This window comes from Canis aureus, chromosome 3, assembly GCF_053574225.1.
Source record: "Canis aureus isolate CA01 chromosome 3, VMU_Caureus_v.1.0, whole genome shotgun sequence".
Classification (NCBI taxonomy): domain Eukaryota; kingdom Metazoa; phylum Chordata; class Mammalia; order Carnivora; family Canidae; genus Canis; species Canis aureus.
Genome location: NC_135613.1, coordinates 47095399 through 47108421, shown reverse-complemented (window position 1 = coordinate 47108421; position 13023 = coordinate 47095399). Strand labels below are relative to the sequence as shown.

At 48.4% G+C, this 13023-nt stretch overlaps 1 pseudogene; it reads right to left on the bottom strand.

The window, feature by feature from the left end:
* Nucleotides 1-1656: 1656 nt before the first annotated feature.
* LOC144305273 (large ribosomal subunit protein eL32 pseudogene) lies at nucleotides 1657-2289 on the bottom strand (annotated as a pseudogene).
* Nucleotides 2290-13023: the final 10734 nt, after the last annotated feature.

Genomic DNA, 13023 nt, shown 5'->3' with positions numbered 1-13023 from the left:
ATATTAGGCAAACTGGTCCAATGGGTAAGAGTCACAGAGAGGAAACCAATCCCATAAAAGGAATTATTTCTGGAAGTGATGAGCTCCCTGCCACAGAAAGTATGCAAGCAGAGACACGAAGAAGGGATCCTTTTTAGTTATTCTCTGCTATGAGAGCATAAGAAATGGAGCCTGGGGAGCTGAAGCGTCTCCCTAGACAGGCAGAATGAGACCTGACAAGGGGGTGAATATCAAGGATGTGCTGAGCAAGTGGACTTGCTGGTTTTCAAATGATTTTCCAGCAGCCCTATGTCCTTTGGGAAAGTGTCTCTCATCGCCCATGTGGCTCTGGGGGACTGCCCCATCTCACAGGGCTGCTGGGGGATGCTCCAAGGAAACCAGAGCCAAACGAGTTGCTTGAGTCCAGAGCCGGGGGGGTCGTGTGACCCTGTGTGAGGAAGCATTCCTTTGCCTTGCAGGGTCCTGGCTTGCACACTGGTGAAGTACTAAATATTGTCATTTCTCTCAATTATTGGGGTTCTGCAATGGGGGAGAGGGAAATGGAATCTTTTGGAAAGTTTTCCAGAAAAGCCCATGATGAATGGTAACATCTGGATCATCAGGGAAAGGAAATGGGCACACAAGAGATCAGATGCAAGGTTCTCTGTGGATGGGGCCCGGGCCCTGGCACCTAAGTGATTGAGGGTTGAGGGCTTGTAGGACAGTAGTAGAGACTCACTTGGAAAAGCAGAGCTCGGTGGAGGTGACCAGACTTGGAGAACCACACTGAGGGACCTGGTGAGGAGTTGAGTCTGGAGATACTTAAGTCATCACGGTGGAGTGGGGCTTTGAGGAGCCTGGTCAGGATGTACTTTTGATTCACCTCCCTTGATTCAAATGGCCCACAGTCAGGCTTCCTTGAATTCTAGCTTGCTTGCCAGGAGAGGCAGGTGATGCTTCGGCCAGAAGCCCACTGGGGGGATTCCACTGGGGTTCCGAAGCCAAGGACTCCTGCTACACATCACTAGTGGAATCGCACAATTGCTCCATGATAGCCACAACTGCTCTTAACGTAGAAGGCACCTGGCAAATCTTTGACGGCATCCTTGCTGTTCAGACTTGGCTCCTTCCCAGCACTATCTAGTACTGGAGGAGGAAGTACAAGCATAAACCTGATGTTTTAAACCCACAAATTCACAGTGTTGAGACAGAGAAGCCCTGTATTATCAGCACAATTCCACTTGTGAAATTTCAATTTTATAGCAATCCCTAATAGGGTCATTGAGAAGTCCTTTGAAAATGACCCGAGGAAACTGTCTAAATGACTCTGTTCCTATTGAGATGAGGATATCATAACATTGCCTGTATCTGTTATCCTCTGCTCTGTAACAAATTACTCTAAAACTTAGTGGTTCAAAACAATAACTAACAGTTACCATCTCGGGGCAGCCCCGGTGGCGCAGCGGTTTAGCGCCGCCTGCAGCCCGGGGTGTGATCCTGGAGACCCAGGATCAAGTCCCACATCAGGCTCCTTGCATGGAGCCTGCTTCTCCCTCTGCCTGTGTCTCTGGCCTCTCTCTCTCTCTGTGTCTCTCATGAATAAATAAATAAAATCTTTAAAAAAAAAACAGTTACCATCTCATACAGTTTCTGTGGGTCAGGGATTCAGGAGAGGCTTAGCTGGGTGGTTCCGGCTTGGGGTCCCTCAAGAGGCTGCAGTCAGGGTGTAAGCCAGGGCTCCATCATCTGAAGGCTCGACTGGGGCTGGAGGAGCCACTTCCAAGGTGGCTTGAGCACGTGCCTGGCTAGTTGGTGCTGGTTATTGGTGGGATTCCTCAGTTTCTTTTTTGTTTTTTAGTTTTATGATTTTATTAACATAAACATGACATGCACATAAGCTGTCTATTCATTTTCTTCGCTACACAGCCTGCCATTGGGATTGGTGACTCTGATGGCCAGCTGGGCTGCTCTTTCCACAATGGCTTTGCAGTTCTTGGAGGATACATTGTGAGCAATCTCTGCACAATAAGATTTGTTGCACATCAGTGGCACTTCAAGCTCCTTGACATTGTGAACTAGGAACTTCCGGAAGCCACTGGGCAGCATGTGCTTTGTTTTCTTGTTGCTCCTGTAACCAATGTTGGGCATCAAGATCTGGCCCCTTGAATCCTCTGCATACCCTATTGTCAAGCCTCTGGGTTTCCGCCAGTTGCACTTAATTTTGACATATCGGTCTGACTGGTGCCGGATGAACTTCTTGGTCCTCTTTTAAACGATCTTGGGCTTCACCTGAGGTCTGAGGGCAGCCATGATGCCCAGCAATCGATGGCTGCCACCTCCACAGGCGGCGCCGAGGAAGAGCGATTCCTCAGTTTCTTGCCACATGAACTCCTCCATAGAGCTGACTGCTCCAGAGAATGATCCAACGGAAACAGGGCCAAAGCCACAATGCCTTTTAAGATCTAGCCTTGGACTCACTTCTGCAATATCTTATTGGTTCCCAGGTTAGTTCTACTTGATGGGAAGGGGACTCCACCAGGATATAAAATCAGTCAGGGGGATCCCTGTGTGGCGCAGCGGTTTGGCGCCTGCCTTTGGCCCAGGGCGCAATCCTGGAGACCCAGGATCAAATCCCACATCAGGCTCCCGGTGCATGGAGCCTGCTTCTCCCTCTGCCTGTGTCTCTGCCTCTCTCTCTCTCACTGTGTGCCTATCATAAATAAATAAAAATTTAAAATAAATAAATAAATAAATAAATAAATAAATAAATAAATAAATAAAATCAGTCAGGGTACAAGGGCACTGTCTTGGAATGGCTACCACAGCATTGTACATTTGTCCCCAGTTGGGAACACTTGGTCCTCACTCACCTGGTTTGATTCAAGAATAGTTAGAAACTTCTCAACTTTTGAATGCAGGGAAGTGGGCTGACTCTTCAAACACATGCCAGGCCAGCCATTTTATTTGTTATTTTATTTTTTAAAAAAGATTTTATTCACTTATTCATGAGAGACACATACAAACACACACACACACACACACACAGAGAGAGAGAGAGAGAGAGAGAGAGAGGCAGAGACACAGGCAGAGGGAGAAGCAGGCTCCACGCAGGGTGCCCGATGTGGGACTCAGTCCCAGGACTCCAGGATCATGCCCCCGGCCGAAGGCAGGCGCTAAACCGCTGAGCCACCCACAGATCCCAGGCCAGCCATTTTAAACACAATTGGGTGAAAGGCCAATTTACAGTTTATACCAATTGCTCACCCCAAGTGCTTGGAATCTGTTACACTTCCTAGCCACAGAGTGTCACTGGTGTAGGTGGTTTTGTCTGCCACACATCCTCATCTGTCCATGTTCATCCCATGGGGCCACTGGGCCATCATCCTCTGGCTGCAGGAATGAGCATGGGACCCTGGTCTGGCTAACTGTGGTGCCCCATTTCCCTGCCCAGAGTTATTGGTCCAAGGACAGGGCAAATGACCAAGCAAGGCCACCAGAATCCACCCTCCAAAAAAATTCAGTATGTGGATTCTGGAAGAGAGAGAAGCTCTCTCTTAATCTGAGTCATGAGCTAAGGGCTTACTGGGTAAGCTGCAAACTGCCAGAGAGGGAAGAAGAAAAAGAGAGAGAAGATTTTTTATTTGAGCACCTGGATCCAGCTATGACTGAAACTGATGAGATCCATCTCTGTTCTCTCCAATTACGTGACACGATAAAATTTCTCAAGTTCACATGGTGTGGAATTCCAAAATCACAACTAGACAATAGTGGGTTTTGAAGAGATAACAAGCAAATGCAGCAGATTTCATTTCTTTAATAGGACCTTAAGTGAGCCAACGACCCATCCCCTGCTGTCTGTAGCCCACAAACACGTCAGCCCATCCTCCACCACCTAAGGAAAGAAACAAGCAAAAATTAGAAGGAGCATAAACACCTGCAAGTGAGCCACACCTGCCACCTGGTTTGTACCAAACACTCCAGCATCAAACCAACCCAGCCCAGAATGGTTTTCTCGGCATCCCAGCTGTTCTCAAGCTCTTCGAGGGCAAAGGCTGTGCTTTCTGGGTTCCCAGCCAGCTCTGCATGGTCATTTACAAACAAACCCTTGAAAATGGTTTCTTAAATGGACTAAAACACATAAAGCATGTTCTTTTAATAATACTCAGTGTTGAATGAGTCCTAACTAGGCTCCAGGCATTGCGCCAAGTGTTTTACCTGCACTATCTCATTTAATCACCACGTCAGAGGGAGGGAAGTTTCTATTATTATCCTCATTTTACAGGCGCCAAGACTGAGGGCCCAGGAATTGGTAACTTTCCCAATGTCACAGGCTGCTAGAGGTGGAAACTTGATCTTAACACTAATGTGTTTTACTCCACTTTCTTCCCCCTGAAACATCGACACACACACTCACACTCACTCTTCTCTTACTGCCATGGTGGTCTGGCTCTGGCCAAGGGCTTGAAACCAAAACACAATGTTCTTTCGGTGTTATTAGCCATTATCACCCCTAACGAGCCCAAGCAATGTTTTCCTGAGAAAGCCTAGGGTGGAATTCTCGAAGAGCTCCAGTGCCCAGTGCCCCGCCTGGTATTTCAGAGGCCATTTGTGCATGTCTAATTGTGTTTTCTGTGTCAAGAGGGCGGGCTACGCTCGTCAGAAGCTCGTTAGGACCCCAGCCAAGGGGTTGTTTGTGATTTCAGGACCAGTGAGAAAAGTGCAGGGTGACGATTTTTGTCTCTAAATGGGCCTCTTGCCGAGAAGCAAATCAGTGTCCAAGTCAACCCCCACCTCCTTCCCGCTTTTTGTGTTTATTTTCTCCAAGCTTCTGTTTATTTTGCTCCTGCAGACAGAAGCGAAAGAGAATATATGGTTCTCGGTGGGTTCTGGGAGCAGATTTTTCTGGGCTTTGTAGAAGTAGTGGAAACTGGTCTAGTCCCTTTCTCTGGGGAGGGGGGAGGAGGGGCTGGGAATTGAGCTGAGCCAAGGCAAAGATTTCCTTCACTTCACAGGACCCACTGAGGCTGACCAACAAGTGGCAGCCCCACGTCATGCACCTGCCATGAGATACTTGTGCATTCTTTCACAGCCTGTATAATTAGGCCCACCAAATTCCCATCCTATGGCTTTATTTTTTTATTTTTTTATTTTTATTTTTTCACCCTATGGCTTTAGAAGAAATCCTACCATTTTGCTTGCAATTAGGGCATCTGGCCAGCAGGAGGACCAAGACACTTGGGATGACACCAAATCTGCGAGGCTACTGTGTAATTAAATGTTCACAAAGATACATCTTCTTTACCAGTCATGTTTTAAGTATGTTGAACACTCTAGATAAAGCAGCAGCAAACCAGCATGGCATTTAGAAATACCATCCTGTGGGGCTAATTTTTTAAAATTAAGAGAAGACCTACTTCTTGACCTAACCTCTGGTTATTCAGACTTCAGATCACCAATCTCCAATAACCAGAGCCCCTGGAGGCATGTGCCTCCCTGGCTGCTGGGGACTCATCCTGATGAGCTTCAGGACTCACCAGAAACTTAAGATGTGCCCTCTGAAACATCAGGAAAAAATAAAATTACCTCCAGTTTACTTCCAGGGCTTATTGTATTTTATTGTATTTTTAATTTTTGAATTCTGGCATCCTATAATGTGGTGTGTAAGCTGATACTTCACTCCTCCGGATGTGTCATCACCAAAGCGCCCCATCTCCTGATTCTTACGAACGAAGGAGGGCGGCATGGGGGACAGAACCTAAGGAGTTAAGAGAATTGCAGCCAAAGGGGAAATGAGCCACAGCCAAGCGTGGGACCCATCCAATATCTTCCTTTCATTGTTCTGTGGACCATGTCCTTTCCAATTCACACACAGACACAGAGCGAGGGCTGCCTCCTTTACCACCTCAAAGGGAAGAAGCATTATTTGATGTGGTAAAGACTTGGTAACCAGCTTGGCTTTGGAGGCTCCTTCAGTCACTTGGCCACTGGCTCACAGCTCAGCTGCACTCTGTGGGGACGGGGGTGGGGGGGATGAGCTTGTCCTCAGCCTGGATCAGGGAGCAATCCCCGATCCAGCCGGTAAAAAGTGACTCACTCACACGCAGATTGGAGACTCCATTCCTCCCAGAAGCAATAAACAGCCCGGCCTCTCCCCTCCTTGGGCAGAATGCTTATGATACCATCAGCCCTTTGCAGGCAAAATTTCCTTTTCTCCAAGTATGTCAGACAGGGTGACTCATTCTTCATGACCCAGGTTAACCCAAACACACACAGGAACAGAGTGATAAATCCTCGGGTTCTTAAGGAGAGCATGAGGGAACAGCATAAGAAAGGTCTTGCAGAATGTTCTTGAATCAGGGAGGTTCTCAAATCAGAATCCTTGTCGGCTATCACCAGGCAGTGGCTCTGCGGGGCTCCATCCATCCCTCAGCCATGGATGGTGACTGAGCTCTTACTACACACAGGTGCTGTGCACAGCGCTATGGAGGACATGAAGGGGCTTGGCAATGAATCCTCCTTTAGCAAGCCCACGGTCTAACAAGAGAGGTAGAACCACACTAAAAGAAGAAAATGATCTTGTCTAAAGAGAGGTGCCTACTAAGTGTGGCAGACCCTATGGTTACCTTCCCAGCATTCTTCCCTTCCTACTGATGGAACCCTGATCTTGTTCAGGGATGGAGTAGAGGTATCTAGATTTCAGAGAATGTGGTGCCTGTCTGGAGGTGGGCACATGACGCAGTTCTGCATGATGGAAATGTGCCCAAAGGATTCTGGGAAAGAATCACTATAGCCATCCTTGCCTCCTGGCTTTGAAGGTGGTATGAGGGCTGAAGCCACAGCGGCTATCCTGCAACCAGGAGGCAACTTTAAGACTAACAGGTGACACTATGGGGATGATGAATAAGAAAGAAGAAGAGATTTGCCTGAATCTTTAATGACTCCACCAAGTAGTTGCCAACTTCTCAACTTCTCAAGGTGTGGGAATAGTAACCTCCAGATATTTTACAAGACCATTGTTGGATGGGTTTCCTGTTCCTGGCAGCTGCAAGCATTCCTGACTGGTACATTTGGATACTGGGGGAGTATGGAAGAAAGAGAGATTAATTTCCAGTTGAATGGATCAGGGGAAAATGTTGAAAGGCATGTAACTTAGGCCTTCACAATATGATTTGTATGTGGGAGGCGGGAGAAAGGGCATGCTGGAAGAAAAACATCTGATAATGGTGTCATTTATTTAGTTTCTACTAAGGTCCAGGAGGTATTCTATTTTTTTTTAATTTTATTTAAATTCACTTTGCCAACACATAGTATAACACCCAGTGCTCATCCCATCAAGTACCCTCGTTAATGCCCATCACCCAGTTACCCCATCCTCCCACTCACCTCCCTTTCCATAGCCCTTTGTTTGTTTCCCAGAATTAGGAGTCTGTCATGGTTTGTCTTCCTCTTTAATTTTTCCCCACTCAGTTTCCCCCCTTCCGTTACGGTCCCTTTCTTATATTCTACATATGGGTGAAACCATATGACCATTGTCAAAATGGTCAAAGGATCTAAATGTGAGACAAGAATCCATCAAAATTCTAGAGGAGAACACAGGTGACAACCTTTTTGAACTTGGCCACAGCAACGTCTTGCAAGACACATCTATGAAGGCGAGGGAAACAAAAACAATAATGAACTATTGGGATTTCATCAAGATAAAAAGCTTCTGCACAGCAAAGAAAACAGTAAAACTCAAAGGCAACCTACAGAATGGGAGAAGATATTTGCAGATGACATCTCAGATAAAGGGCTAGTATCCAAGATCTATAAAGAACTTATCAAACTCAACACCCAAGAAGCAAACAACCCAGTCAACAAATAGGCAGAAGACATGAACAGACATTTCTCCAAACAAGACATACACATGAAAAAAATGCTCCACATCACTCGCCATCAGGGAAATACAAACCAAAATCACAATGAGATACCACTTTACACCAGTGAGAATGGCGTGAGAATGGCTAAAATTAACAAGACAGAAAACAACAAATGTTGGAGAGGATGTGGAGAAAGGGGAACCTTCTTGCACTATTGGTGGGAATGTGAACTGGTACAGCCATTCTGGAAAACAGTGTGGAGGTTCCTCAAGAAATTAAAAATAGAGCTACCCTACGACCCAGGAACTGTACTACTGGGTGTTTACCCCAAAGATACAGATGCAGTGAAACAATGGGACACCTGCACCTCAATATTCATAGCAGTAATGTCCACAATAGCCAAACTCTGGAAGGACCACGATGTCCTTCGACAGATGAATGGATAGAGAAGATATGATATATCCACAAGATGGAATATTACCCAGCCATCAGAAAGAATGAATACCAGGTGTAATGTATCATCTCATGTAATCCTCCCAGCAAACTACTAAGAGACAGATTATTACCATGTGTATTTTGCAGAAATCAAAGAGCTACAGAGAAGTTAAGTAACTTTCCTCTTAAGTGAAGGAGGGGCGATTCAAACTCCAACCAATCTGACTCTGGACTATTTGTTCTTCATAAACACGTATTTATCTCTCCTCTGAGAACATTTCTCAGATAAGGTGATATCTAACCCCAGAGTTGAGGGATGAGTAGTAGTTGGACAGGCAAAAGTCTGGGGGAGACGAGGCAGGTGGGGAGGGGTATTTGTGGTGGAGGGGGCATAGGGCAGCAGGCAGGGCAAGAGAGAGTGCTAGAACTAATGTACGCATGTGCTTCTTCGCTGCAGGGCTATTTGCAAGAGCAGGAGATTGGCTATAATCCACCTGTCCTCAACCGCAGCCAGGTTAAGTACAGTGCGTCACACAATGGGATGTCACGAGGCTGTGTTGAGAAATGAAGATGTACTGGTCAGAAAGCCTCTCCAGAATGGGGTAAGTGAAAAGACAAAGTGCAGAACATGTTATTGTTGCTACTTTTGGTGTAAAAAGCAGATGAGGAGTGTCTGTTTCTGCACACGGTATATGCATAAAGTCTGGAAGGAGAAACAAGAAACTGAAACCTTGATATGCATGGGGCAGAGCAAAGGAGGGTAAACTGTTGCCGTGTGGCACTGTGTCCTTGAACCGTGGAAATGTCACCTATCAGAAAAAACATAAAGAAAGAGAAGAAGGGACACCTGGATGGCTCGGCGGTTGAGCATCTGCCTTTGGCTCAGGGTGTGATCCCAGGATACCGGGATCGAGTCCCACATAGGGCTCCCTACATGGAGCCTGCTTCTCCCTCTGCCTGTGTCTCTGCCTCTCTCTGTGTGTCTTTTGTGAAATAAATTAAAATCTTTAACAAAAAAAAAAAATCCAGATCTCCCTTCCCCACCACCCCAGTTTTTCACTTTTGCAAGATGACTTCAGAGCTGGTGCTGGGCACACCCCGGCCCTGCTGGGTGCGCGGTGCAGCTGCCTCTTCACGGCGCTGAGACCAGTGAGCCTTTGAGACCCCGGCGCCCGCAGGTTCCAGACAGAGGAGAGCCACAGGCAGATCTGGACTTTGAAGGTTCCCCATGGCTACGCTATGGACAGCTCGCACCTGACCTCGTCCTCACGATTTGGGGGAGGAGGCAGGGGAGAGCCCTCTGGGTCCAGCCTGAGGTAGTGGCTGCGGGGAGGAGAGAAGAGGAAGTCTTCTCGAGGACACTGAAGAGAGAGGTCACTTCGTGGGCCAGTGATGGCCTGAGCAGCCCACAGGCAGGTGCGGAGGCCTCCAGACCAGCTCCCGACAGGAGCTGCGGGAGAGAGTGGTATCCCTTGGCGGGGAGCATAGAGGCAAAAACAGAAAGGTCATGTTTATGAGGCACCCTGACGACCATGAGCCATGCATCAGGGCACTCACCCAGTCTGGGGAGGGTGACTTTGAGGGGCAGAGCAGATGAGGCCTGCAGGGGTTGAAATAGCGAAGACACCTGCTTCCAAACTGCATATCTGACTAGAGCCCCCCGCAGGATCGGTACAAGCGCTCCGGAAGCTGGCAGGATGGACCGTGGCAGAGCGCGGGTCTAGGACACAGCGTGGACTGACTGGCGGGCTCCTACACATCCTGCAGGGCCCTCCTGGGCCTAACCCCTAGGAAGGAAGCTCCAGACTTCTGTCTCAGCCACCTCTACTTTCAGGGACTGCGTGGGCAAAGACGGGCCCCTCCAGACCCCTCCACTTCCCCTGTTCCTACACCTCAGCCCTTGAGTGAAGATGCTTTCCTGTTCACCGAGGTAATGTTTGTCATGTTTTGGCCATATGTCTGGCTAAACCATGTGGAAAGAGCAGGGGCCTAAGAATTTCTAGAAGATTGTGATCTCTAGAGGGTCGGGGACAGCCGGGTCTGTGTCTCTAGGTCCGTCAGTTTCAGCGTGAACCTCACCTTCTCGGAGCCTTCCCTGACTCACTACAACAGGCTATTTGGCTCCACTGTGATGAGCAGGATGCTGGGGGCTGGGCTCACGTCCCCTTCTGCCACGCTCTGCTGCTGGCAGTCCTAGGGCAAGCTACGTCACCTCTCTGAGCCTGTTTTCCCATCTAATAAATGTGCCTTCCTATGGGGCTGTTGTGAGGATCACAGGACTTCAGACACATCACTCAAATCTCCTTGGCTCTATCCAGAATCTGGGCATGTCTTACCCTGTCCAGCCTGCTACAAGCCACCACCATCACTCCCTGAACCATCACCGGTCCCCTTGCCCCCTCCTTTGCCCCCACAGGCCACACTGCACACAGCAGCCAGGGCGATCAGATCATGTCCCTCGGCCCAGAGCCCCCCAGTGACATCCTGGGTCCTCTGGAGCAAAGCCCAAGTCCCTGTAGTCCCCAAAAGTTCCTGCCTGCACCCGTTTTTCTCTCTACCTCCTCCCCCTGTCCCTCTCTCTTGCTCCACTTTAACCACACTAGCCTCCTTTCTATTCTTTGAACAAGCTTGGCATTCTCCTGCCTCAGGGCCTTTGCCCTTGCAGTTCCCTTGGCTCAGAACATTGTTCCTCCAGATATTTGGTAGCTCCACTCTCTCCATCTCTTAGCCTAAATGTCCCCTTCTCTGTGAACTTTCCAAGATACAACCACCATCAACCCAGTACTCACTGTCCCCTTACCCAGCTTTGGCTTCCTCCAGAGCTCTCACCACCATCTGCCACAGAGCTATCTTACTGACTTAGCTGCTTTTTGTCTGCTCCTTCCCACTAGAGCCAGAGCTCACATGGCAAGGATTTGGACTTTTCTCACGGGCATATGCTCAGCACATGAAACAGAGCTTGGCATTCAGTAGGTGCTCCATGAAGGCCTGGTGGCAATCCACTCTGAACACTCGAGGCCCATGCCACACCAGTTACTTAAGTATTTGGGATATCACTTCCGGCTGGGAAACCTCTGGCTGGACCCAGCCTGGGGTTTATGGAGCAGAGCGGAGAGGAGCCAGCACAGCAATGGGCCATTTGGAGTTGGAGGCAGAGAGGTGCCCCTTGCCTCTAAAATATCTTCTTATTCAGTTGCCTTGAGGCTTCCAATTCCACTGAAGCTCCCTCTCTTGGGGATTTAACGCACTCCCTGTGCTTCTCCTTCCAAATAGAAATATTCCAATGTCAGCACTCCAGTCCCCAAAGACAGTAAAAGCTGCTCCTACCAGGCACAATAGTTCTGTACGACAAACCACCCCAAATTCACACACATCCCCCCCGACTCCTCCCCCAGCAGGCTAGCCCAGGGACACTGCGAGGCCTCCAGAAGACAAGCCGGGAATTAATACCCTGTGGCTACCCTGTGGCTACAAGACAGAGTCAGAAGGTGGGTGGATTCCAACTTCTGATGGGAGGAACTACAAAGTCACTGTCGAAAGACGTCGATACTGGGAGGGTAGAGAAATATGGTCAATTTTTGGTATCAATCGTTTGCACTGTTTCCAATCTACCATTTACATTAAGGAGAAGACAGAGGAGACAAATAATAAGTAAATAAATACATAGATAAATCCCATGACCAGTTTCTGGGCCCATTTCCTTTCCTGGAGCTTTGAGCTGTGGGTCAGAAATCTAGCTACCTGGCTACAGCCCAGGTGGAGAGATCCAGATGAGCCAAGCCATCCAGCCACTTCTCTCAAGCCACCAGGTGTGGGAGGAAAGTTCTCCTGGACCCTCTAGGCCATGCCAGTGGTTAGCTAAATACTCCTGAATGACCCCCAGCCAAAGCCATGGGCATCACAAGTGTCACCCAATGAAGCCCTGTCTGAATTCCTGACTCACAAAATTATGAGAGCTAATCAAATAGTGATTAAAGCCACTGTGTTTGGGATATAGTACATGCCCAAAGCAGGAGTTGGACCTGGCTCATTTAATTCCAAGTCCTAAGACCACCAAGAACCTGACTCCCCAGAGCTGAGACGTTCAGTTTGACAGTGAGGAAGATGGCTCTCCAAAGGAAGCTTTGCAACAGCCACATCTTTTAAAAAATCAGAACGCCCATGGCAGTGCTGGCACTTACCTTGATGGCCTGTCACAGGGCCGAGTGCCCCTGCCTGCTCCCTGCTCCCCACTCCCCTGGGTGCACACCTGAGCTTTCCTGTCCATGTGTGTGGCACCAGGCATCAGACACCAACTGACACCTTGCATAATGGCCTGCTTCTCTCACCCAGCTCAGATCTGTCTTTGGAGCAGATTGCACTAAAGCTCTGTGGGTTTCCTGCCTCAAAAAAATGCAGTTTCTGCCCAAGGCTTATTATCAAGTTTTCCCTGGAGATGTCATTAATAGCATGAATAGCTCATGCAGAGCTGAAGTAAAGGTGAGGAGGCGGCTTGGTCATGACTGCGGTGACTAATTACTGGCTTTTATCCTTGTTCCTTCGTGTCCAAATTTCATCCATAGCTTATAATTCATTTGGTTTTATATTCAAAGAAAATGTAAACACAGAACACAATAGGAAGTGTGCCATGACTCAGGTGGCCTGTGCTCCTAGTGTATCTGTCCCACAGCCTGAATGTGGGGGACTTTGTGCCGAACCCAGCCCTTTTATCTGAAGCTCTGTGGTGGTCGAGCCACGTTGTGACCCCTCC